This window comes from Balaenoptera physalus, assembly GCF_965194825.1.
Source record: "Balaenoptera physalus genome assembly, chromosome: 3".
Classification (NCBI taxonomy): domain Eukaryota; kingdom Metazoa; phylum Chordata; class Mammalia; order Artiodactyla; family Balaenopteridae; genus Balaenoptera; species Balaenoptera physalus.
Window position 1 is genome coordinate 91,998,497 of NC_138890.1, and position 24,747 is coordinate 92,023,243.

At 32.0% G+C, this 24,747-nt stretch overlaps 1 long non-coding RNA gene and 1 pseudogene across 2 annotated transcripts in view; both read left to right on the plus strand.

Moving 5' to 3' along the window:
* Window positions 1-24,160, plus strand: part of LOC309658975 (protein BTG4 pseudogene) — a 175,191-nt pseudogene extending 151,031 nt beyond the window's left edge. Inside the window, exon 3 of the transcript XR_014268322.1 lies at window positions 11,545-24,160. The product of XR_014268322.1 is annotated as a protein BTG4 pseudogene (transcript). The remainder of the gene's footprint in view (window positions 1-11,544) is intronic.
* LOC309659056 overlaps window positions 1,634-24,747 on the plus strand; it is a 351,488-nt gene continuing 328,374 nt past the window's right edge. Inside the window, exon 1 of the long non-coding RNA XR_014262551.1 lies at window positions 1,634-11,583. This is a non-coding gene — a long non-coding RNA (uncharacterized lncRNA). The remainder of the gene's footprint in view (window positions 11,584-24,747) is intronic.

Genomic DNA, 24,747 nt, shown 5'->3' on the forward strand with positions numbered 1-24,747 from the left:
GGTGGGAATGTAAATTGATACAGCCACTATCGAGAACAGTATGGAGGTTCCTTAAAAAACTTAAAATAAAACTACCATATGACCCAGCAATCCCACTACTGGGCATATACCCTGAGAAAACCATAATTCAAAAAGAGTCATGTACCACAATGTTCATTGCAGCTCTATTTACAATAGCCAGGACACGGAAGCAACCTAAGTCTCCATTGTCAGATGAATGAGTAAAGAAGATGTGGCACATATATACAATGGACTATTACTCAGCCATAAAAAGAAACAAAATTGAGTTATTTATAGTGAGGTGGATGAGCCTAGAGTCTGTCATACAGAATGAAGTAAGTCAGAAAGAGGAAAACAAATATTGTATGCTAACACATATATATATGGAATCTAAAAAAGAAAAAATGGTTCTGAAGAACATAGGGGAAGGACAGGAATAAAGATGCAGACATAGAGAATGGACTTGAGGACACGGGGAGGGTGAAGGGTAAGCTGGGATGAAGTGAGAGAGTGGCATGGACATATATACACTCCCAAATGTAAAATAGCTAGCTAGTGGGAAGCAGCCGCATAGCTAGGGAGATCAGCTCGGTGCTTTGTGTCCACGTAGAGGGGTGGGATTTGGAGGGTGGGAGGGAGACACAAGAGGGAGGGGATATGGGGATATATGTATACGTATAGCTGATTCACTTTGTTATACAGCAGAAACTAACATACCATTGTAAAGCAATTATACTCCAATAAAGATGTTAAAAAAAAAAAGAATTTTGTTTATCATAATTTCATGTAAATAAATGATCAAACCTAATGACAATCTATGCTCCTATGTGTTTACTGTATATATTACTTTTCATGAGGCAATTTTAAAATTCTTGTCTTGCATTATATATATAAGAAACATGTAATCATTATGGTTATCAATTAAAAACACATCCATCAGTAACAACTAGAAATTATTTGTTCACTGAGTAGTAGCAGCTATTAAATAAAAGCTGAAGCAACAACCACAAAAAGGCTAAGGATATTAAAAAGACTCTGGATGGGTAAAGATGCTTTTATTCATTAGAAATTGAGATGTGAAAATAGCAACCCAAGAGGAAGATTTGGATAATATCCTTAAGGTTGAACACAATATAAGTTTAAAGCTTATATTATATATAAGCTAATATATAAGAGCAAGTTTTCATTTGCTCCTCATGCAGCTATGAGTAAAATATTAAGAAAAAAACGATGGAAAAAACCAAAAGAGATTATATATATATATATATGTTTACTCACAGACCATTAGTCCTTCTTTATCTTTTGAAATGTGAAAATAGAAGAGTTTCTGGAAGATCAGCATATACTTTCAGTATTTTGAGCTAATAAACATCTGAAAACCAAGTCACTTTCAATATCCACAAGAAATACAGTGAGTAATATTTTCCTTGCATACCAGTTATAGTGTATTTACATCTTTAACATTGCACAAAAGTTAAATGAACCTAAGTTCATTAAAAAGTAGCTTATATAAAGATAACAATATTTTAAACTTGTGGCCAATCACTATTCTAGTTTTATACATTTAAAGGAACTCCATTAGCAAGATAATAACTTATTAAACAAATGGGCCTTGAATATAAACAGTAGTTTTGACTAATTTTATAGAAAACCCTACAAATAATAACAGAAAAAAAAATTAATCCTTTTAGAACATTCTTTGAGCAATTAGCTTTATCATTCAACATTGTTTAAAACAATCCCTGGTCTTTGCAAATTTATGCAAAATACATTCTATGTACATCTCACTTAAAAATAACAATTTTTAGAAAGAATATTTAAGAAGATATAAAGGGCTACTATGGTTATTAGCTTAAGAAAGATAATTTGCCCCCTCCCTATTTTACTTTGCTGTTTCCACAATCTGTGGGAATTAGAGTCTAAACTAATTGAGTAAGCTAATATAAATAACAATGAATCAAACCCAGTATCAACCCCAGGATAGACAGGAAGGGCACACCAAGAGATGATGCAAGGTATCATCAATTCCCTTTCCTCGGAAAAAAAGTTTTAAAAGGATAGAGTCCAGTTGATGCAAATGAACAGCAAATATATCACCCTTGCAGTTGTTTCCTCCTTCTCCAGACATTGACAATTACCTTTTCTGCAACAATGTATTATTGTTGTTTTAATATTTGAAGTACTTCTTAAACTTCCCACTTTTTCTCCTTTTCTGTAAATTGTAATAGTGTACCATCTCTGTATTACTTTAATGATCTATTGAATCAACATTTGTCCATATCAATCAATCTATGCAATGATACTTGAGTACTTTAAGTAAATTCATATCTCCATGATATCCTCTTCAAAAATCTACAATGGTCATTTTCTAGCCTATTGAATCTTGACTTCTGTGTAGGAACCTCAAATTTAAAAAAATTTCCTTTGACTTATTTGGACCCATTTTCCAATGATTGTATTTTTATTCACAGCAAAAGGTATAATTGTTTTTAAAGAGTTTTTTTTAACTAAAATTATTTTTATTTTTTAATGTATCACAGGAGCATTAAACTGAAAGCTTTACTGCTGCCCTGAATATATATGTAGACATCAGATGCTTAAGGATAATGGTTTAGGCCTTTTTGAAATTACTATGAGAACAGGTATAAACTAAGCATAGAAGGTTAAATAACAGTTAATAAAATCAAATTTTGTCATAAGTATCGGTATTAATTACAATTTGGAAAATGTCCCTACTTGTCCTGTCCTGACACTGTATCTGTGATCTGTTATTGCTAACACTTTAAAGAATGGAGTCACTGGATTAAATGTGATAGATTTTTTTAAACTGAGGGCCATGGCAAGCATTAATCAGATTTGAAGTATGGAAGTATGGAAAGTAGTAATATTGTTTAAAATTTTGTGATGATGGCCTGTCAATTTATTGCCACTGCAAAAAGAAGATCACTAAAGTGATATGAGAGATAGGAAATGTTAGAGTCTTACGGATGATATACTCATTAATAAAATGTGATCTATTGAACATTGCAGGGTCATGATATGAGAGAAAAATATTGGTAGATCTATCAAGGAAGACAACAAGGTTTTAGTCATGAGCAGTTAAGTAGGGCCTTGTAAATTATTTGGCAGTGCAGAAGTGACAGTAAGAGATTGAGGAACACCTAGACATTGAAATTGACTAGCTCATAGGATATCCAAGAGCAGAAGGTCAACAAGCAAGGAGACAACTAGGTTTGCCAAACATTACTAACGTGAGATACAAATTTGAAAAAAAAATCATCATTTAAAGTCGTCACAAGTTATAAAGAATGGTGCAATTCATAATTATGTGCATGGGAAAATTTCCAGGATTTTGTATAATGTGATTAAAGGAGGTTAAAGAATAGTTCAGTATGATTCTGTTGACATAAAGCCAAGGTCCAAACCTAAATTACCTGTATTTATATTATGCTAGATATTAAAGAAGAAAAAGTATGGAATTGTTAGCTATCATTTACTCTGGGGTAATTTTTAAATGGAATAACTTTTTTTTTAATTTAAAAATATGGAAAGGGTAAAGAGATCGTTCACTTTTAATTCAATATGCTTCTGTTTTTTCTTGAAAAATAAAAGGATATAATTTACTTCAGCAAAAACTATTTATTTGAAAGGGGAAGACATAAAAAAATTTAATTACGTATAATACAAGTTCGAGAAATAGGTAAATATATTATGAAGGCAAAGGAGAAAAATATGGATTACAACTGTTTTATTTCAAAGAACTTTTAGAGTAGTCATTAAAGTAGGCTTAAAGACAGCACTTCTGGATTCTGTATTACTTCCCCTTCACTTTCTCTTTCCCTTTCCATTTCCATCTTTTACCACTTCACAGGATCTCCAAAGCCCTGCTCTGAGTGAAGATGGTAAACAAAGAGGAACATTCAGACCACACAATGTTAGAATGACTGATCATTCTCAAATATGCCAATGTTACTTCTTCCATCTTTTCATTCTATCTTTTAGAGAATATAGAATTCAGTTATAAATTGCATTCTATCTGTTAGAGAATTCATTCTTTCAGTGAGTATAGAATTTAGTTACAAATCACATCTGTTTTTTTCCCAAAAATAACACTGCTTTTAATGCTGAGTTTTCTGAACATAGGTTTTAGTTGGCATCATAATCTTAACCGATTTATAGTCTAAGATTGGTTTGTCAATCTATTTTAGATGCAACAAGCTAAAAGTGTATTAACATAGACTGATGTTTGGCTACTTCATTCTCAAACTATTGTCTTTATCACAGGAGCAAAATAGAGTTAACAAATAGAAAGGATAGTATACAATTATACTCTGAGTCATCCAACCCTAATTGTTAAAATTCATCATTACTCAGCACTGCTGAGTCTCTTCCCATATTCTGATTTCTGTAATAACTGAGCAAGTAAGAGGAGATTAAAATGAAAAAAGAAATATGTATCTCTAATGGCAGAATTGTCTCAGGATTTGTCAGTTATGATTCATACTAGGCTTCATAATTGTCCTTGATTATATGTGCTGTGTTCCAAGAATGATCTTCTAATAAGGTATTACTATATGATTATGATTGTGAATAAAATTTTTGAATACAGAGAAAAAAAATTATGAACACAAGGAGAGCAAATTTTGTATTTATTCTCTTTTCTGACACTTTTTGAGTCAATTATAACTTCATAAGAAGTTTCCAGGAACTGTATTCCCTGTCTTAAAATCAGTACTCCAAAGAAATTCTTTCTTTTTAAAAAATTCCTACCATTAAACGAGCAATTCTATATGATTGGTATCAACTTGGTTTTTTTCCACATCTACAAAGCAGCTGCTGTCAACCTTTCAACGTTTACTGAAAATAACCCTTCATCAGAGCACCCAGTTTCATACACAATACTATTTCACCATTAAGTCTGAAGACTTGATCCATGTGACTGTGCAACTTTGAAATTTCCTATTTTCCAAACTTTTAGTGATTGAGAAGAAAGTGAATAAAGTAGAGAAGCAACTAAAAAGTCACACTCAAATTGAACTTTTCTTTCTTTTTCTTTTAAGAGATGATGAGAATTCCACTACATTAAGAGAAGCCTTTCTCCTTAGCTTTGTTAAGAGAGCAGAGAACCCATGAAATAAAAGAATATTACAGGATTGCCAGAAAAAAATTATTGCTAGGATGATTTTTAAATGATCATAAGAAAATGAAACTGTATAAGGATGTAGATTTGCTTTCCCATAGCTATGTCTAGAATATTGCTCTTTGGGATATATAAAAATGTCCTTAAAGGTGGGCTTATCTTTATGATTAATACTTTGAAACTTCCCAACAAAGCTTGAAATCAAGGTTGGTACAACCTCTTATTAAAATATGGCAGTAGGTTTGCAAACATGTTAAATTGTGTAGAAAATAATTGAAAAATCACATTCAAAAATAATATTTGGAATAGGAGAGAAAAAAATATATATAGTAAACAAGTCTTAAAGTGTGTTTAATGCTAAAGGATCTTTAAATATAAAAGTCCACACAAGAAAAAAACAATCTTGATCCAAGTCTTTAATTGTTATTCACTAGACTCTCTTAATAAAACAACAAAGATAGTCTAAACTTATTTTTTTAATTGAGAATTAATATAGTGTATTTATTCTAGGGATTTTTAAATTAAAAGGATCTACTTAATAATAAAATACTATGAGAGCTACTGATTTCAAATTCAACTTATTTGAATTTGGTAAGTTAAAAATCATATATTTCTTTGTTTCTCAAAACTTTAGTTTTTAGATTGGAAATTTAACTGTATAGAATTATTAAGTAATGCCACAGTTATATTCCCTGCTTTGTGAGGTAAAATGCCTGTGATAGCTTCATAGGCAGCCAGTGTTTTGTCTCTGATCCCTCTCTCTCTATTCTAAATTTAAAGAGAATGGTTTCTCTTAGTGATCTCTTTGCTTCTTTATTGTGTTCTATTTCTACTGCTCTAATGCAGTTTACTGGCATTATGGTATTCAAAGAGTTATACGGATTTTAAAAATACTTTTTTTCAGATATTAAACAGTGAACAGTATATAAACATTAGTAAGTTAAATGCAAATTATGTTGTTAGAACCTAGAGTCCCTTAAGTCAGCCTGCCTCCTCCCTGAGAAGTGATGTTTCTTTACCAAGTTGTATATCTAATCTGTCTCTCTTGTTCTTATGATGCTAAGCATTTATCTGATTCCCTTGGAAGAATCCATTATGTTGGCAGTTAAGCACAATATCAAGTAAACATTTACCACACTAAGTATCTGGGTCACTCTAGCCCTTATGCATTTTTCTCATATAACTGTTTAAATCTCCTCAGGACTACACAAACACTTTCCCCTGTCCTTACTCAACTAAATTTCTAGGCTAAAACTTGTTTAACTATCTTCTTTCTCCCATAGCGTCTGAGATAAAGACTTTCGTTTGTTTAATAGCTGTCTCACAGTATTTCTTAGGTTCATCACATACAAATATGTGCACAATCACTGGATGTGTAAAGGATAACTCTTTGGCAAGACAGAATATGGAAAATATAATTGCGATTTTGTTGCAAGATGTGATTTCATCACATGCTATTACATTAAGAAAAATATAAAATATTATAATCTTTATTTCTTAAAACAATATAGATGAACTTATTTGCAAAGCAGAAATAGAGACATAGACATAGAGAACAAACGTAGGGATACCGGGGGGGAAGGGGGGTGGGATGAATTGGGAGAATGGGGTTGACATATATACACTACTATGTATGAAATAGATAACTAATGAGAACCTACTGTATAGCACAGGGGACTCTACTCAATGCTCCATGGTGACCTAAATGGGAAGGAAATCCAAAAAAGAGGGGATATATATATACACATATAGCTGATTCACTTTGCAGTACAGCAGAAACTAACACAAAATTGTAAAACAACTATACTCCAATAAAAATCAATTTTTAAAAATATGTGTATTTCAGATTGGTGAACTGATTCACACCCTTTTTCTTTTTCAAAAATGGTTTACCCAAAAGACACTTATTTTGTTAATCTGTATATTTTATTATCAAAATTTATCATATGCAGATAAGCCACACACCCAGAGCTTTATCCTCCAACAAATTTGCACAGGAAAATAAAAACACCTGATGCTAATTAAGTAGGTAAAGAGGATTAAACAATGCTAAGAAATAACCTTGGCTTTAATCAGTAGTAAATTTATTTAAAATGTTAAGAAAATGGAAGAAAAATGATAAAATAATTTTTGCTAAAAGGGGTATTAAGAACAATGTTTTGATTCTTTAAATTCTATGGGCAATATGCTTACTGGTAGTCTTTTAATTACTGGGTAGGAAGCTGAGAAAATGGCCCCCAGCAGGAGTACAGAGTTTTCATTATGCATATAGAATAGAAACCTTAGCTTAGGCTTTTAAGATATATTCCTGCGTGAAAAGAAAAATCTGGTAAGCTGTGCAAGTATGACTTAGATTGCTCTGGTACACAGTCAAATGCTAAGCAAGTACATTATTGCATACAGAGGAAACTTGTGTTGTCCAGAGAAGAAGGCAAGCAGTTGTAGATCCTGCCACATGAAAGGAAGTTTCCTGAGTATTTTATGAGTGACAAAAATAACATCGGGTAATCATCCACATTTATTTTTGAGGAGTCCAAAAGATTCATTGGTAAACACTCTTAATTTCTACAGAAATCATACATTGCCACAAGGCATGTCACACTGACATAACACTTCTGCAGAAGGCAGAAGCATAGACTGAGGTAACTTACAGAAACAGCAAGAATTATAGTATAACCTTAGTCCATCTGGACTTATGAGATAGTTTTAAGTTTCATTAAGCTTTTATTAGAAGTATGACAACTGTCCCAGTCTATTTTCAGAAGCTTGTCTGTCCAGTTGCCCATGAATTTTATCAGGGCAAAAGTGCAGATAGTGTTCAAAGTGACTAAAGGCTATTATTTTGTAGAAGATTGTAAATACCAAAAGTGACAACTTTCTACCATGTCTATTGAACTAAACTTTATTATCTTCTTCCAATGGAATGCAATGCATTGTACCTCATTTACACATATTTATGTATTTATTCAAATGTTTCTAATTTTTCTTATGATGCTTTCTCCCCAACCACCTTCACAATTATTTACTTTCTCATGCTCACCCCACAATCCATAATAATAATTTTGATCATGAATTTGATCAATACCAAAGTCCATAGAACTGATAATATCTTGTAATCTAAGCATCACAGAAATATTTCTATACCATCAAAAAGAAATAGTGGCTTTGTTCTGATGGCTAAGCAAAAATTTAGAATTGATTTTTAATGTAGGTCCAAAACTGAGTTTGATTTTTGAAAAATTATTGAATATTAATAGTTCAGTATTTTCACATTTAAAATCAAAACAATTTTTGTTGTGCTCGAATGACTTTAACTGGTGATGAACTTGATGAAAAAGCAAAGAAGAATTTTCTGATAAGAAGATGATAGATAACTTGTTTTTAGAGAAAAAATTTTCATGGCTATGTGAAATAATAGTGTCTTCATTTTCTGACATTAATATTGCTTTATGTAATTTTTTAACAATAAAAAATCCTGCTTTGATTTTGACATTTTGAAATAGTTTAATAAAATTTACTAAGGTTTAATACTTAGTCCTTTGTCAAGGTATAGTACATACAAATTTAACAAAAATTTTCGGTTTGAAAACCATGCAGAAGTAAAAAGCCATTTCTAGAATAGGAAAAAATTCACTTTGTATGATGAATATAACACTATGATTTGGGGCTCAACTTGGATTCTATGGATAGGAAACATAATTACATTAGCAATATTAGTTACTGCCTAAACAGTAAAACAAAAGGAAACACTACAATATTATAACATTCTACAAGAATTATATAAAATTCTAGTACTCATTTGTGACATTTGAGTAGATATCCTAATATTCTGTTATTGCTTTAATAGCTCCCAGTCTGTGTCCTATTACTGACTTCCATGAACAGTGTGAGACAACTGGGTTTTTGCAACGCAGTTGTAGATCAAAATGGTTTATCATATAAATTGCTATCCATAGGAGTAGATAATTCTGATGAGATTTACTTCATTTGCTTTTAAGAAATAAAAAAGTATCCCTAGATTTCACAGAGAATAATTAAAATACTAATTGAAATACTGTGCTATATGTGTTCTGCATGTCATCTCATTTTTCAGAGTTCTGCCAGGAGTTTAAACATATCTTGCAAGCATATAATAATAGCAAGCAATGCCTTTGTGATCTTTTTATCCAATGTTGTAGCCCAGATGTTTGGAATTTACCCTCTATTATAAGAGTAGTTAAAAGTAAGTGAATGTAGAGTTCATTTATTATGAAAATTGATAAAGGCATTAGCAAAAAATTGACAGAGACATTAGAATCCATAATGAAGCTTTTCTATGTGGTTTTATAGGTAGAATCAACTGTACCTAAATATTAACTCTTTCTTTCTGGCACCTTTCACTGTTTTAATCTTAAAATACACACATTAGTTTCTGATTGTGTGAATTAATTCAAATTGACATGAACCAAAGATTAGCTTAGACAGTGAAATAATCAAATTTTTATAATTTTTGTTTTTAAACTTTAGTTTTCTGTCAGAAAAAAATGAAGAAAATAAATCTAAGATAGAATGTTTGTAAAGAAATTGAAACCAGTCCAAATTGGTAAACTATTTTAAAGTATATACAATTAATATATACTGCTAGCCCTTTTTATAGTTGTAGTCAGTAATGTAACTTTAGATTCTACTTATCATAATAAGTTGCAATTTTATACTATAAATCAATGAAGAATATTTTGCCTGTTGCACCAAGAAAATAACAGATTTATTTGGCTAGTAAAAGAATCTCCTGAATTTGCTATCAACCAAATATGTGATATTTTATTATAAATGTTATGAAATTAAAGGGAACAGAAAATTATTAGTCCAATAAATAAGGATATGGTTATCCTTATTTAAAGTTTTTACCTTAATCAGGACATGACAGTATATATTACAAAATGTGTATTTGGTTTTCAGGTTTGTGTTGAGGATTAAACAAAAAACTGCACAGAATATAAAGTACATAAGTACTTATGTGGATAAAACATGTCCTTACTCCTATTTCTACATTTTATTTTTCTTTGTTTACTTGTTTTATTTTGTTTTCATAGCAAGCTATGAAAATGGTCATACATTTGTGTTCTCTAAACTGATGCTAGCACGCATCTTTTTCCCCCTAAAAGTTTCCCCACAAAATATAATATGTTTTTCATTAGACCGGTTGTGGATTAGTACTTTTCAGAAGAATTAGATGAATTTTAATGTGCATATATTTTCTTTGTAATTTATAAATGAACCTTTCATATTCACCAACCTTCCATATTCACCTAACATAAACCATATTACCAGTTTTCAGTATTTTAATCTTCTGATACAGTATTAAAATATAGAAGATACAAGCAGTAAATCTTAATGTTTTATTTTCAAAATATGTTCCACTTTTGCATTTGAATTTATTCTCAGTCTACTTAAAAGCAAATGTTAAAGCTCACGAGAGGATAGCTGTTATTTTCAGCTCCTCCTCAAACCATCCTTGCAGCCGATTGAAAACCAGGATGGAGGAAATTAGCTGAATTTGATACAGTTCAGCTGAAGCTGAATGTTCCTTTATCTAATCTTAAGGGGATCAATAGCAGAAAATTCTTTTCCCTTAAACTTACAGACTTAAAACAACTTTGAAAAGCTAATAAATTACTAGGCAAAACGGGTTTTATTCAATAACCACGAAAGAAAATGTACCAAAATGACTCTCTATAGTTAATATTTGAATAAATAATATATTCAAGACATTTTTATTAAAATATTTTTTAAACTTCTCATTTTAAGATCAGATGAAAGATATGCCTCTTGAAGGATTTTTACTTCGATGAACAATCTTATACTTCCACATTTACATAACGTTCAAAATAAAATACATTAAATACATGGGGCACTAATTTTTATTAAAGAAGCAACAAGAGTCAAAATATTTCTTTAAAATGTGATCAATCTAATTTAAAATAAGATAAATGGAAATTCAATCTATTTATGCAGTAAGCAGAATAATGCCCCTTGCCTCACAGATATCCATATTCTAATCTTCAGAATCTGTGAATATATTCAGTTTCATGGCAAAGGGGAATTAAGGTTGCAGATAGAATTAAGCTTACTACTCAGCTGACTTTAAGATAGGCAGATTACCCAGGATTATCCAGGTGGATCAAATTTAATTGCAAGAGTACTTAAAGGTAGAAAAGAGAGGCAGGAGAGTGAGTCAAAGGAAGATGTGAGTGTTGAAGAAAGGCACGCAGAGATGTAACAGTTGTTACTCAAGATGGAGGAAGGGGGCCATGCGTTAAAGACTGTGGGCATCATCTTAAAGCTGGAAACGACAAGGAAACAGATTATGCTCTAGAGACTCCAGAAGGGAATGTAACTCTTCTGACTCCCTGATCTTCTTTTAGCCCAATGAGACCCAGGCTGGACTGCTGAACTACAGAACTGTAAGTTGTTTTTCATTGTTTTTAAGCCACTCAGTTTTTGGAAATTTGTTAAAGCATCAGTAGAAAACTAATGCAATACATCATACTTTTTGTATCAGAGCAAAAGGGCAAAATACACACACAATATATGGGTTTACAAGGTGTGTGTGTGTGTGTGTGTGTGTGTGTGTGTGTGAAGTTGACTTTAGTTGAGTCAATTTTACAATATTATCCAAAATTTCAAATATGCCTTTTGTCTTTATAATCCCATTTCTGGTAGCTTATTCTAAAGTTGTATTTACATGTACGGAAAATATGTGCACAAAAATGTTGATTTAAGACAATTTAACTTAAAAAATTTGAAATAATGAAATACAGATCAATGAATAATCGCTTCCTATGCCTCTGTTTGTGTGGGTGTTGCTTTCATAGACTGTAATAGCTATAGCTTCAAAGAAAGACATCTTGGCAGATGGAGACAACTGAGGGTTAATTACTTTCAAGAATAAATTTTTGCAAATTTGAATGTTGTACCATGTGCATAAACAACTTATTAGAAATGGGTTGGTGAATTTAAAACTGAATGATATCATCTCAAATTTCAGGGCTAATGGATGGTGATTTTTTAAAAATGTTATAGAGGTGTGGGTGAGAGTTAGAAAATCTAGTCTTCTAATTCTGGCCCACTTTTTGTTGGGGTTAAAGAGTTTTTGCTGACATCCTCATAGATTTTTCTTGAATCATGATAGATGAAATTGCAACAGTTTTCTTTGTCATAAGGTTAAGCGAAAAAACATAAAATGAGTAAACAGCAAATAGAAGACTTTGTAGAACAGCTGATAACTATCTTGTTTGAAACAAATTAAGTCACTGGTACTTGAGCCATTCGATAGGTAAGGTTTCAGGTGTATCAGGGTAAACAATTAGAATAAAAATGCCCTTCTATAAAGGGTTTGTGCTGAGGATGAAGTGATTCTTCTCACCTGGGACTTGCAAAGGAGACGACCATATGTGTAGCTCACTTCGAAGTGTGCTGTAGGTATGATGAGAAAAACCATCCATTTGTAATTGCTACTTTTAAAGGCAGATGGGAGGAATGGGAACTCTCCCAATAAATCAGTTACACTTTTAAGAGAGCCGCGTTGGACTACTCCCATGGCATTTCCTCCAGTGAAGAAAGTTGTAACAAATAACCTCGGATATTCCTAAAGTCAGCAATCCAAAGTGTGTTTATCATTCAGTCTTGGTTCCAAATCCCCTAGGAAAAGAATATGGTGATGGCCATATGGGCCTCCTAGGAAATGTTTATTATGTGTTGCATAAGAACCCTATGGGTCATAGGTCTGCTGCTATACATAGAGTGGAGAGGTACCACTGGGTGAAGACAAAATACAGTGGCTGGGCACTTGGTGGGATAGGGCTCAGATGAGCAGCTGTATTTTCTCTAAAATGAAAATGAGTCTAAGTTTGAGAGGCTCAAGAAACAGAAAAAATAACCACAATATGGAGTAGGGTACATGATGGTAAATCCTCTCATACAAATCAGAACTGTCTTAACTTAATTTTAGTTCTTATTTAATTTTATATGAATTTTTGCATAACACTAATCAATGTACCCAACAAGGTAATAGAATAAAGATATTGAATTAAATGAATTATGAAAAGTAACAGTTTAAAGAAATATGCTATTTTAATTTTAAATACAATATAAAGTGCTTAGATAGTATGAAGTCCTTAGAATCAGTTAGAAATGTTTGGACAATGCATAAACATCCTATATATTTCAAAATAACAACTATTGAAATTCATTAATACAAATATATCTAGTAAGTCAAAGTGCTTTTATAGCTCTTAAAATTTTTGCTATGGTTACAAAAGATATGATTGCATATTGCTCTGAAAAAAAAAATAGAATAGCACAACAAACAAAATCAATGGGAAATTATATATATATATATATATTTATGATCTTGTATATAAACTTGATTCTGGAAAAACTTTTTCTGAAAACTAAAGAGGACATTTTTTTTAAAGCCATAAACTTCATATAAAGAGAGTTAGAAGAGCTGAACTCCTTCCTCATCTATGCAGCCTCGGTGCTTTCAAAAAAGCAATTTTAAGTGTGTCACAAGGTCAACTGTGGACTCTAAAGTAGTAAATCCACATATTTCCAGCATAGTTTCATGGCAGAATTACATGCTTTCATAGGAGAAAAGGCAATGAAAAGGAGAAATAGCATCTGCTCAGCTTTAGGCCTGATTAAGGGAAATTAGTTCCATCAGCATATGTAAATGCCGATTACTTACCTAACAGAATCTTAGAGCAGTAAGGAAGTATAAATGTTAGCTGGTACAAACTTGTCTGGGTAGTCTGGACTTGGATACTATTGTCCTAAGTGGTTTACTCAAAATCAACCAACTACAACAAAACTGAAACTTGAATACATGTTTTGTTATTTCTTAATGGACTAAGCATCTCTAATATTTGCCTGCTTGGTACCAACTTGTTTGAGGAACTGTCTCCATTCTACACGTGTTTCTGATTTTCTACCAATCACAGAGCCTCAGGTGCAAACAATGGTCTTAGGACCTAAGTTTTCACTTGGGGCATTTTTCTTTAGGGAAATTTTCTCAGTAGTGATTTATTGGGACAGTAGTCTATTTGAACTTAATCATGTTATGCAGCATCTTGAAGAAACTTCTCATGAGTCACAGCTATTGAAAACTGAGTCGACATCTTTGCCTTTTTTTCTTGGTTTTGGGGTGAAAGCTGAGTATAATCATTAAGGTTGAAATCAGGTATAGATTTTTCATAAATGCCTTTTGTCAGGTTGAGGAAACTGTCTTTATTCCTGTTTTGCCTAGTGCTCTTTATCATTATTAGATGTTGATTTTTGCTAAAAACCATTTTCTGCACAATTTGAGATAATCATATGGTTTTCAAGAATTTGTGTGTGTGTTCACGGAGGATACTTGTCTGTAGTTTGTCAGGTTTTGGTATCAGGATAATTCTGGTCTTATAGAAGTATTAGAAAATGTTTGCTTTATTTCCTGAAAAAGTTTGTTTGAATTTACTTCTCTAAATGTTTTGTAGAATGCATGGTGATTCTTCACTGCATGGTTCACTTTCCAATTTCTTCAAGTGTCAGCCCCCTAGCTTTTCTAATTGTCCTCAGTGGAAAAAGTAGTCTGAATTACCTGGTCATCTGGTACAAAAGCATAAAAGAACTTGGTAGTGGCTCTTTTTTCTTGGTTGGAGATGCTGATGCAAGAAGTCAAATTGAAATTGACTCATCTCAGTACCTATAAAGGGAAGCAGAAATGCACAATATCCTCTTAGCTTTACCCCTAAAATGTGTCTAATTACCTGGGTGAGTCAAGTGAAGGAGAAATATTCAAAATATTAAAGCGCTGATTAATAATTACTAAAAATGCATAATATCACAGAAGTTTTAATCTAACAGTCATTGTAAAGACACGTAAGACAGGCGATTATATAAATGCTGTCCTCTGTTTGCCCTTGCTTTTTCTAACGTAACCCTGAATTTATCTCATGCCTTTTTCTTCATGATTGCAACACTTCTGTTCTATATACTGTTGCTACACAACAAATTATGGTGCTGTAAAACATTTTATTATACTCAGGGATTTTTTTAAGGTCATCTATTGCATATAGCACATAGGAATGTCTTCTCTTAGATATACAATGTTTGGAGCTTCAACTGGACATAATCAATAGGCAACTTATTTTGCTCACCTCAAGATACTGAAAACCTGCCCTTGTGAAACTTGGGCTCCCATTTGTCCCAGAGCATTTGTGTAAAATATGTATTGAAGAGTCATAGGCAGTTCAAGGCCATGAAGAGTCATGGCCTTTGTGATCAGACAATGATTTTCAAAAGGCTAATCCAGTGATGCACTTAATTAAAACCTTCAGTTTAAATGCCACTTTAATTTTAGGTTTTCAAGTTTTATATCATTGATCCATTGCCTTCCCCTTTAGAGGAGAGAAATGCATTACCCTATAAATTCCATTACATAGTGCTGTGAACAAGGAGTATCACTGATGGACCACTGGTTTTTGTCATCTCACCATTGCTAGGAAGGTGTTGAACCAACTATTCCAAAAGTTATCTGAATATATTTAATGTAGTCTTGAAGACTGAATGCTAAAACTCTTTAGCTAAAAAGTCTTAAAGAAACTCAATTGCTTATGCAGGGAGTATTTTGTGATTACAGAGCCTTTGATAATCTACCAGGAGTTTATATTACCTAATGCATTTTGATAAAGCATAACTTTATTAAGATTTGTTAGTGTGATTTTCTTTTTAGTAAGTATATGTATTAGTCAATCCAAAATTTTCTCCAAGCAAATACCATTATAGTCATATTCAGTGACAAGTATCCGTGTTTGTTTTTTCTGCATTTTGAAACAGAATAATTTTATGATAAATATCTTCAGTTAATGGATACTTCATTACTTCTACTCATTGTACAAGCAAGTCTTGATAGGTTTCTATACTTTGACAGGCAAATTTCATTCCTTATCATAGCTCAAGTTACTATTAAAATATAAATCTATAATATATATCTAGATACTTTTCAGAGAATATAACTTCAAATTTTCTATGTTATGCTTCTCAAAATGTCAAGATACAGAAGTCTACATAACCCTTCCTTAGAGATGTTGAAGAAACCATATAATTTCCATTTGAAGATGATTCACAGTGCAGCTACTGAGAAAAGTCATATCCTTTATTGACTCTTTTGACTATGACTAATAGAGTAAGACGAAATTTGATAAAAAAGGACCTATAAATTTGATTACCTAAAATAGAAGAGTATTTCAGTTTGCATCTTTAAACATTACGTAGGAGTTTGTTGTTCAAAATTTCAGTCATTTTTCAGCTTTTTGCATTATATTTATCTTATAAACCTCTCTATATTAGAAAATTTAGTTGGCTATAATTTGAGAGACAGTAAAATAGAGTGACATCCTTTAAGTTAATACATTTAAAGTCATACCTTGACCCATAGTATATGCTTCGAGAAGCAATACTTGGACTACCCAAGCCTTTGCTCAAGATTTCCAAAATTACAGTAACAAGTACTTAAAAAGTAGTATTTGGACATGCCTTCCCTATTATGCAATTAATCTCCTCTTTGACAAGAGACCTCTCAGGGATCATTCATAGATTTAACCATTAAGCCCAAAGAGGCCTACTGAGGACCATCTTTTTTTAGTTGGTCATCCGGCCTCGTAACAACAGCTCTGTCATGTGGCCAGAATGAACTATGATTTTAGGTATGGGTTAGATAGGAGGGAGAAAGGAGTATGAATGTCTTGCAATGGAGTTTAGCCTAATGAACTTTAGTAAAAATGGGGGCTTTACATATCTTTCCTTGCTCAGTGGAGATGTCAGCTTTTGGCTGTGAGGTCACAACATATTTCCAAAATTATTATTGTGATGTTGTTATTCTTTGTGAATATTGACAGTCCTGAAGGTCCTAGAGTCAAGGAGTAGGGGATATGAGTAAAGGCAAGACTCAGGTATTCATGACTCCCTAAAAATGTTAATTATGTAAAACTTGTTTATATTTTATTTTTAGATTATTTACATTTTTATATGAGTATCTAGATTAGTGTCTTTTTTTCCACTTCGTAAGAGGTGTAGTGAAGTGAACACTGAATAGATTCTCTCAACTTCTAATTTTTCAGGCCAGATGAACTAGAGTTTATATCTAACTAGTACTATTATCCAGGAGAAAAAAAGGATCCAGAAACATAAAGTATGAAAGGAGAGGTAAAAGATGTGGAGTTATACATCCCCAAAATCCAAAATTCCCTAACATATTGAATAGAAAAGCTTATGAAGAATATACCCAAGCTGTTGTCAATTGTTACCTCTTAGGAGGAAACTTAAATTAAGGGTTGGTGATTAAGGGTTTATGGCAGTATTTGGTTTTGTTTTTCATCTTTTGCTGTTAGAATACCTTTACAGTGAAAATGTGTGTATTCCTCCTGAGTTTAAAAAATGTAAAATATGAAATATAAATGTCTAGGAAAATAAGCAATCATAACTATGAAAAGGATAGTGATCAGGACATTTTACATTCTTTAATTTTATACCCTGTTGTGTTTAATTTCTTTTTACAGCTAGAATGTGCTCATTCATGTTTGCAGCACTTAATTTTTAATTCTTTTCCACTCGACATTGACAATTCAAGCTTCTTTCCTTCCCTCTCTTCCTGGCTTTTTCTGTTTCTTTTCTATTCACCTCTGTTTGTCAGCCTAGTCCTCCACTGTTACATCTCATGGATTAATAATGGCAGTTGATGCTTAGATGTGAGTTATATCTTAAGAGTATGGTAGAAAACAGTGGAGTAAGCTATTAACCTGTAAAATTGTGTTCGACACATCAGCCTTATGGAAAGTATGCATGTCATTCATGAATTGGCTTATATTCTTGTTCCCAGAAAATTGCCAGTGAAAGATCTATATTCATCAGACCGCCTTATATCTTAAGGAGGAAATGTTGGCAGGTGTTAACATAGTTTAGAATATACAATATAAAAAAAGTTTGCTTATAAATATTACATAGGCCTCAAATTTTCCACATTTTTTGCTAAGATGTTTCTAGCATTTAGGACATAAGTTTAGCAGAAATAAACATAGCAGCTTAATGTGTATTTATACATTGGGAGATGACAAGTCAACAGTGCAACTTTCCACTTTTCTCAGGCACAATTAAGAATTCTCACATCTAAAAACATATCTGAGGAACTATTATAAATGGAAGAAAAGTCCATCTTTCTTAATAATTAACAATTTAACAAGAATGGTTTTTTGTATTCACCCTGTGAAAATACATTCTGAATGCAAATAGAATCGTAATTTTTGTTAGACATTTTACTTGCTGCTTCTGTTTGAAAATAACTCTGCACAAATGAGCTCATCAAGAGACCATTCTTCTTATTCAGATTTCAGCTAAACTGTCAACGCTTTAGAGAATTCTTCAAGAAACTAGGTAAAACATCTCTCTCTTCTCCCTCCCCAACCAAGATACTATTTATCACATTATCCCCTAAATCCTTAAAAACTCTAACCACTGTTCAATTATCTCCTTAAAATAATACTTAAGCACCATAGTAGTAAACAAAAATAAATAAACAACCTCTTTGTTTATTCCTGCATCTCCATTATCTATAACGATATCTAATATCAAGTAGCTACCCTATAAATATTTTTGAATGAATACATTTTAATTATTGAATAAATACCAGCAAATGAGTAACAAATCTAATATTATTCTACTGGTGTACCCTGCCTTCACCTTGTCTAGATTGTATTTGATCAGAAAGAGAAGGGTGAGATTTCTTCCAATGCCAATGGAGATGATCCATGTTACAACTATCGCTGCGAATTTTCTCAGCCATATGGTTGGCGAATTCTGGCTTCCACAATCTTGCAAGTGCTGCTGGTCTATGTCTTTCTAAAATTATGCTCATCCGGCTCCCTGCCTGGTCTATAGCAGTTGTTCAGGAAGGAAATTTCTGCATCCAGTTACCCCACACTGAAAAAACATGGACAACAGGTAAAAAAATTTCAGTATCTCAAGTAGCCACTGTTTATTTCAAGTAACTCACTTTTAAACTTCTAAACTCTTGATTACAAACACATTTTCTATTCTGATAATTATTAGCCACAACATACATTTCTTTATATGCCACACTGAGCAAGAATGTTGGGCCAAGAAATTTTCTAAATATTTTCTTACTGAGATACTTCTCATGAAGATCACATAGTAAATAAATAGTGTGATAAATAGACATAGGTATGCATGAAAATATAGAAACAGAGGTAGACAGCATACTAATTTTTAAGGAGCATAAACTAAAAGAGTAAGGCTCAAAAACAGTATTCATACAAAAAGGAACAGAAATTGAAACATAACAGTGGATAACACATGGGCTTGCTGTGCCGTAGGTGTGAAATAGGCAGTGGCAGCTGAAAGTTCAGTTCCTGATAAATGGAACTAGAAATGCTGCACAAGATATGGGAAACTAACTCTAATCTTACTGCTTGAACCCTGTGTCCAATCAAGGTGTGTATCAATGAGTGAAAAACTACAGTTGATTTGATTTAAATTCTTAAAATTTTAAGATAATTATAGATTAACTACAGTTCTAAGAAATAATAGAGAACACATATATTCTTTCCCCCAATGAGAATATCTTGCAAAATTGTAGTGTAATATTGCTACCAGGATATTGGCATTAATATAATTAGAATACAAAATATATCTATGACTCCAAGGATCCCTTATGTTTTTCTTTTACAGCCACATCAGGCAAGCACTAAGCTGTTCTCTATCTCTACAATTTTGTCAGTTCAACAGGTTTTTTTTTTTAAATGATTGACTTTTTTTTTTTTTAATTATTTATTTATTTATGGCTGTGTTGGGTCTTCGTTTCTGTGCGAGGGCTTTTTCTAGTTGTGGCAAGCGGGGGCCACTCTACATCACGGTGCGCGGGCCTCTCACTATGACGGCCTCTCTTGTTGCGGAGCACAGGCTCCAGAAACGCAGGCTCAGTAACTGTGGCTCACGGGCCCAGTTGCTCCGCGGCATGTGAGATCTTCCCAGACCAGGGCTCAAACCCGTGCGTGTCCCCTGCATTGGCAGGCAGATTCTCAACCACTGCGCCACCAGAGAAGCCCAGTTCAACAGATTTTTTTAAAAAATAATATGCTATCTAATATTTTAGGATTTACTTTTTTCACACCATATAATTCTCTGGAGAGTCATCTTATTTTTTGTGCATGTCAATAATCTATTCCTTTTTATTGCTGAAAAGTATGTAAGGGATGGATGTACCAGTTTGGTTAACCATTCATTCATTCATTGGAAGGCATCTGTGTGGTTTGCAGTTTTGGGACATTATAAATAAAGCTGCTAAAAAAAACTTGGGTACGGGTTTAATTACTAAAGTAATTCTTCATTTCTTGGGGATAAGTGCCAAGGAGTGCATTGATTGTTTCTGGAATCTAGACACTAAATGACCCTAAAACTCAGTCAAAATATTTTCCAGAGAGAATCTACCATTTTACCTTCCCACCAGCAGTATAGAATGATCTGGTTTTTTCCATACCCTTGGTAGCACTTGGTGTTTACACTTTTTTAAAAATTTTTAAATTTTAGCCATTCAGTTAGGTATATACTGCTATCTCATTGTGGTATTTTAAATTGCATTTCCCTAATGACTATGATGTTGAAGCTCTTTTCATGTGCTTATTTGTCATCTATATATCCTCTTCTGTCAAAAGTCTCTTCATATATTTTGCCCATTTTTTAGTTGAAGTTCTTGTTCTTAAGTTTTGTTGATACATTATTCACATAGTCTAGATACTAGTCTTTGTCAAATACGTAGTTTGAAATGTTTTCTCCATTTTGTAGCTGCTTTTTTTTTTTTTTCAATTCATCAGTTTTTCCTTTTATATCTTGCACTTTAGTGCCAAATCTAAGACCTTTTTCCCTAGCCCTAGATCTCAAATATTTCCCATTTTCGCATGAAAATGAAATAGTCTTACGTTTTACATCTTGTTCCATGAACAATTTTGTGTAATTTTTGTAAGGTGAGACTTAGGTTATGGTTCATTTATTTTTCACCTGTGGAGGTACAATTCCTCCAGGACCTTTTACTTTTGAGACTATCATTCCTCTGTTGAATTGCTTTTATGTAGTTGGGCATATTTGTTTCAGTGTCTCTCTAGGCTTTTTATTTAATTCCATTGGTCTACGTCTACCTCTCCATTAATTTCACACAATCTTGATTATTATGAACGTATGTTTTGAATTTGCATAGACTTGTATGAGCTATTCTAGTGCTGTTTGCTATTCCATATAATTTTGGAATAATCTTGTCTATGTCTGTAAAAATGAATTTGTGATTTTGAGAGCAGTTATTCTAAACCTTTATTACTTTGGAGAAAATTGACAATTTAAAAATTGAGTTTTCCCATCCATGAAATTAGTGTGCCTTTTTATTTAGATCTCTGGACTTATTCATCAGTGTGATGATTTTTCAGCATACAATTCCTGTACATGTTTTTTATATTCACACTGAAGTATTTCATAGGCATATGCAATAATAATGTATTTAATTTTGGTGTACTTGTGGTCATTGCTAGTGTTTCAAAATAATTTTTTTGTATATCATGTATTCTGTGATCTGAATGGAGTTGCTAATTAGTTATGAATGTATATTCCTTGATTTTCTATGTAGACAATCATGTCATCTGAAAATAGGGCCAGGTTAATTTTTTCTTTTCTAATCTATGTGCCTTTTATCTCCCCTATTATGCTTCATTATACTATCTAGAAGTTCCAGTAGTGTGTTGAATAAGAGGGCTGAAAGTGGACATCTTTGTTAATATGTTGGATTATACTGATTTTCAAATATTGTACCAGTCTTGCATTTCTAGTGTAAATCCCACTTGATCATGGTGTAGAATTCTTTTTATATATTGCTGAATTTTATTTGATAATATCTTGCTAAGGACTTTTGTGCCTATTTGATTGTGGATATAAGCCTGCATTGTTCCTTTTTGTTCTGTCTTTGGTTTGGAATTGAGAAAATAATAGGGTCCTAAAATAAATTGGAAGTGTTTCCTCCTTTTATTTTCTACAAGATAATATATAGAATTGATGCTAATTCATTGAACATTTGGTAGAATTCTTCAGTGAAATTATGTGGGTCTGGGAATTTATTTGGGGGAGCTTTTAAATTATGAATTCAAATTCCTTAGTTAAAGGCTAATCATATTATCTGATTTGTATTAGATATGTTCTGGTAATTTTATATTTTTCCAGGAAACGGTTCATTGCATTTAAGTTATCAGATTTAGGTGTGTAAAATCTTTGATAATATTCCCTATTATACTTTTGCTGTTTATATTTCAGACCTGATATTGGTAATTTGTGTCTTTGTCAGTCTTGGTAGCAGTTTATCAATTTCATTGTTCTTTCTGAGAACCAATTTTTTGCTTTGTTGAGTTTTCTAAATCTGTGTTCTCTTTTAAATTCCATTTATTTCTGCTACTTTATTTTCTTCCTTTTTTGTTCTATATTTATTTTGGTCTTTTTAATCTAGATTGTTGATGTGGAACTTGAGAATAATATTGTAAGACCTTTCTCCTAGTCTAATATATAATTTTACATATGACCAATTCCAAAAGATGGAATAAAATAGCATAAAAAAACACAAGATTCATGTGAGAAATCATATTATGGTAGATATAACAATCCCTTATAGAAATTTAAGTGAACAAGTGTAAATGAGTAAGGTTATCTTAAAAGATTTTTAAAATATGCTGTTTACAGAAAACATACCTTTAAATATAAGAATGTAGAACATTGAAAATTAAAAATAGAAAACATGTAGCATGTAAAACTAATCAAGATAAAATAGATTTTAAAAAAATATAGACATTGTCCTTGATATGATGTGATTAGCGTGGTACTTTACCTCAATGGTTTACCTACCAAAAAAATAAATAAATAACTTCATTCTAATCATGAGGAAAACATCATACAAATTAAAATGGAGGAAACCTACAAAATCATTACACAGTACACCCCAAAACTGTCAAGGTCATCAAAAACAATGAAAGCCTGAGAAACTATCAGTCAAGAGGGAACTAAGGATATAAAATGGCTAAATGTAATTTAATTCCTGGATGGGATCATGAAATAAAAAGGACACTAGGTAAAACTAAGGAAACCTAAATAAAATATGGAAATTACTTAATAATAGTTCAATATTGGTTCATAAATTATAATAAAACTACCATAATAATTAGGGTAAGATGCTAATAATAAGGGGAGCTTAGTGTAGAATTTATGGGCACTCTAAAGATGTATACAACATGGTTAACAGGTATATCCTTATTAACAACAATAAAACATGATTTTAACGTTGAAAAACTACTTTTTAAAAAAAGCGTACAGGAGTCATCTCATTATAGTGTGTCTTAGCAAACTCCCCCCAAAATAATTATGAATATAGTTTGAGACCACAGTGGAATATAACTAGAAATGTTCAAATTCCTAAAAATTTGGAAAGTGAATATTGTACAAAAAGATAAATCCATTATATGAAAGAAATTACAATGTAAATTAGAAAATATTTTAACTGAAAGTATATTAATATGCCATAAAACTTTGTAGAATTCAACTTAAGATATGCTTATAGTGCAATTTACAGTCTCAAATGTGTATATTTGAAAGGAAAAAGACTGATTATCAATGATCTAATTAGAGAAGCCTATAGAGGAAATAATGAAAATAAGAATGATAAGAAATTAGTGAAATAGAAAACAAATGAACAATAAGGAAGTTAGCAAGCCAAAAGTTGATTTTTGGAAATATGTTGAATGATGGAGGCATAGAGAGAAAATAGATTACCAATATCAGTGATTTATAACAATGTAGCTTATTTGGTGTCAATTTAGCTTTTCAATTTTAGCTTTTAGGAATAATTCTGTTCCTACACACCTCTGCCCACCCATTTATACTGATGTTGTCATAAATTGCATATTTAATTTTTTTTTTTTTTTCACACACACACACTGTATTTTATTTTTACAAAAGATAAATAGACTGACACCAAGCATTGTACATGGATGACCACAACAAAAACAACAATGATTGCAATTACCAAACATGAAACACACTCATACTATGTCATAATATTGACATTCAGTCCAGTAATCCTCCACTGTAACAGCTCCTTTACTTTGCAGTGAAAATTGATTTGTATATTCTTTGCCTCTGAGTCCTTGTGGGATTTTTTTTTTTTTTTTTTAATTCAGACAGAAAGTCACAAAAATTATACTCATCCTCATCAGTTCACTCAGTCCCATGTAATTAATTGTTTTCTTTCATCTTGATCTTTTGTTAGCACTTTTATGAGTTCATCAGTTTTTCATCAGAGTTCTGAAAATGCTTATTCATTCAGTTCAGCAGTACAGTCAGTTACCAGAAACCTGTACTTGTCAGAGTCTTTTCCATGAATTTCTTGAAGATGAAACCCTTTTATAGGAACATATTTGCAAAATCATCAGAGTACACCCAGAACTGTCTGTAAATGACAAAAGATTTAAAAATGACCACGGTAAAAGATTTGA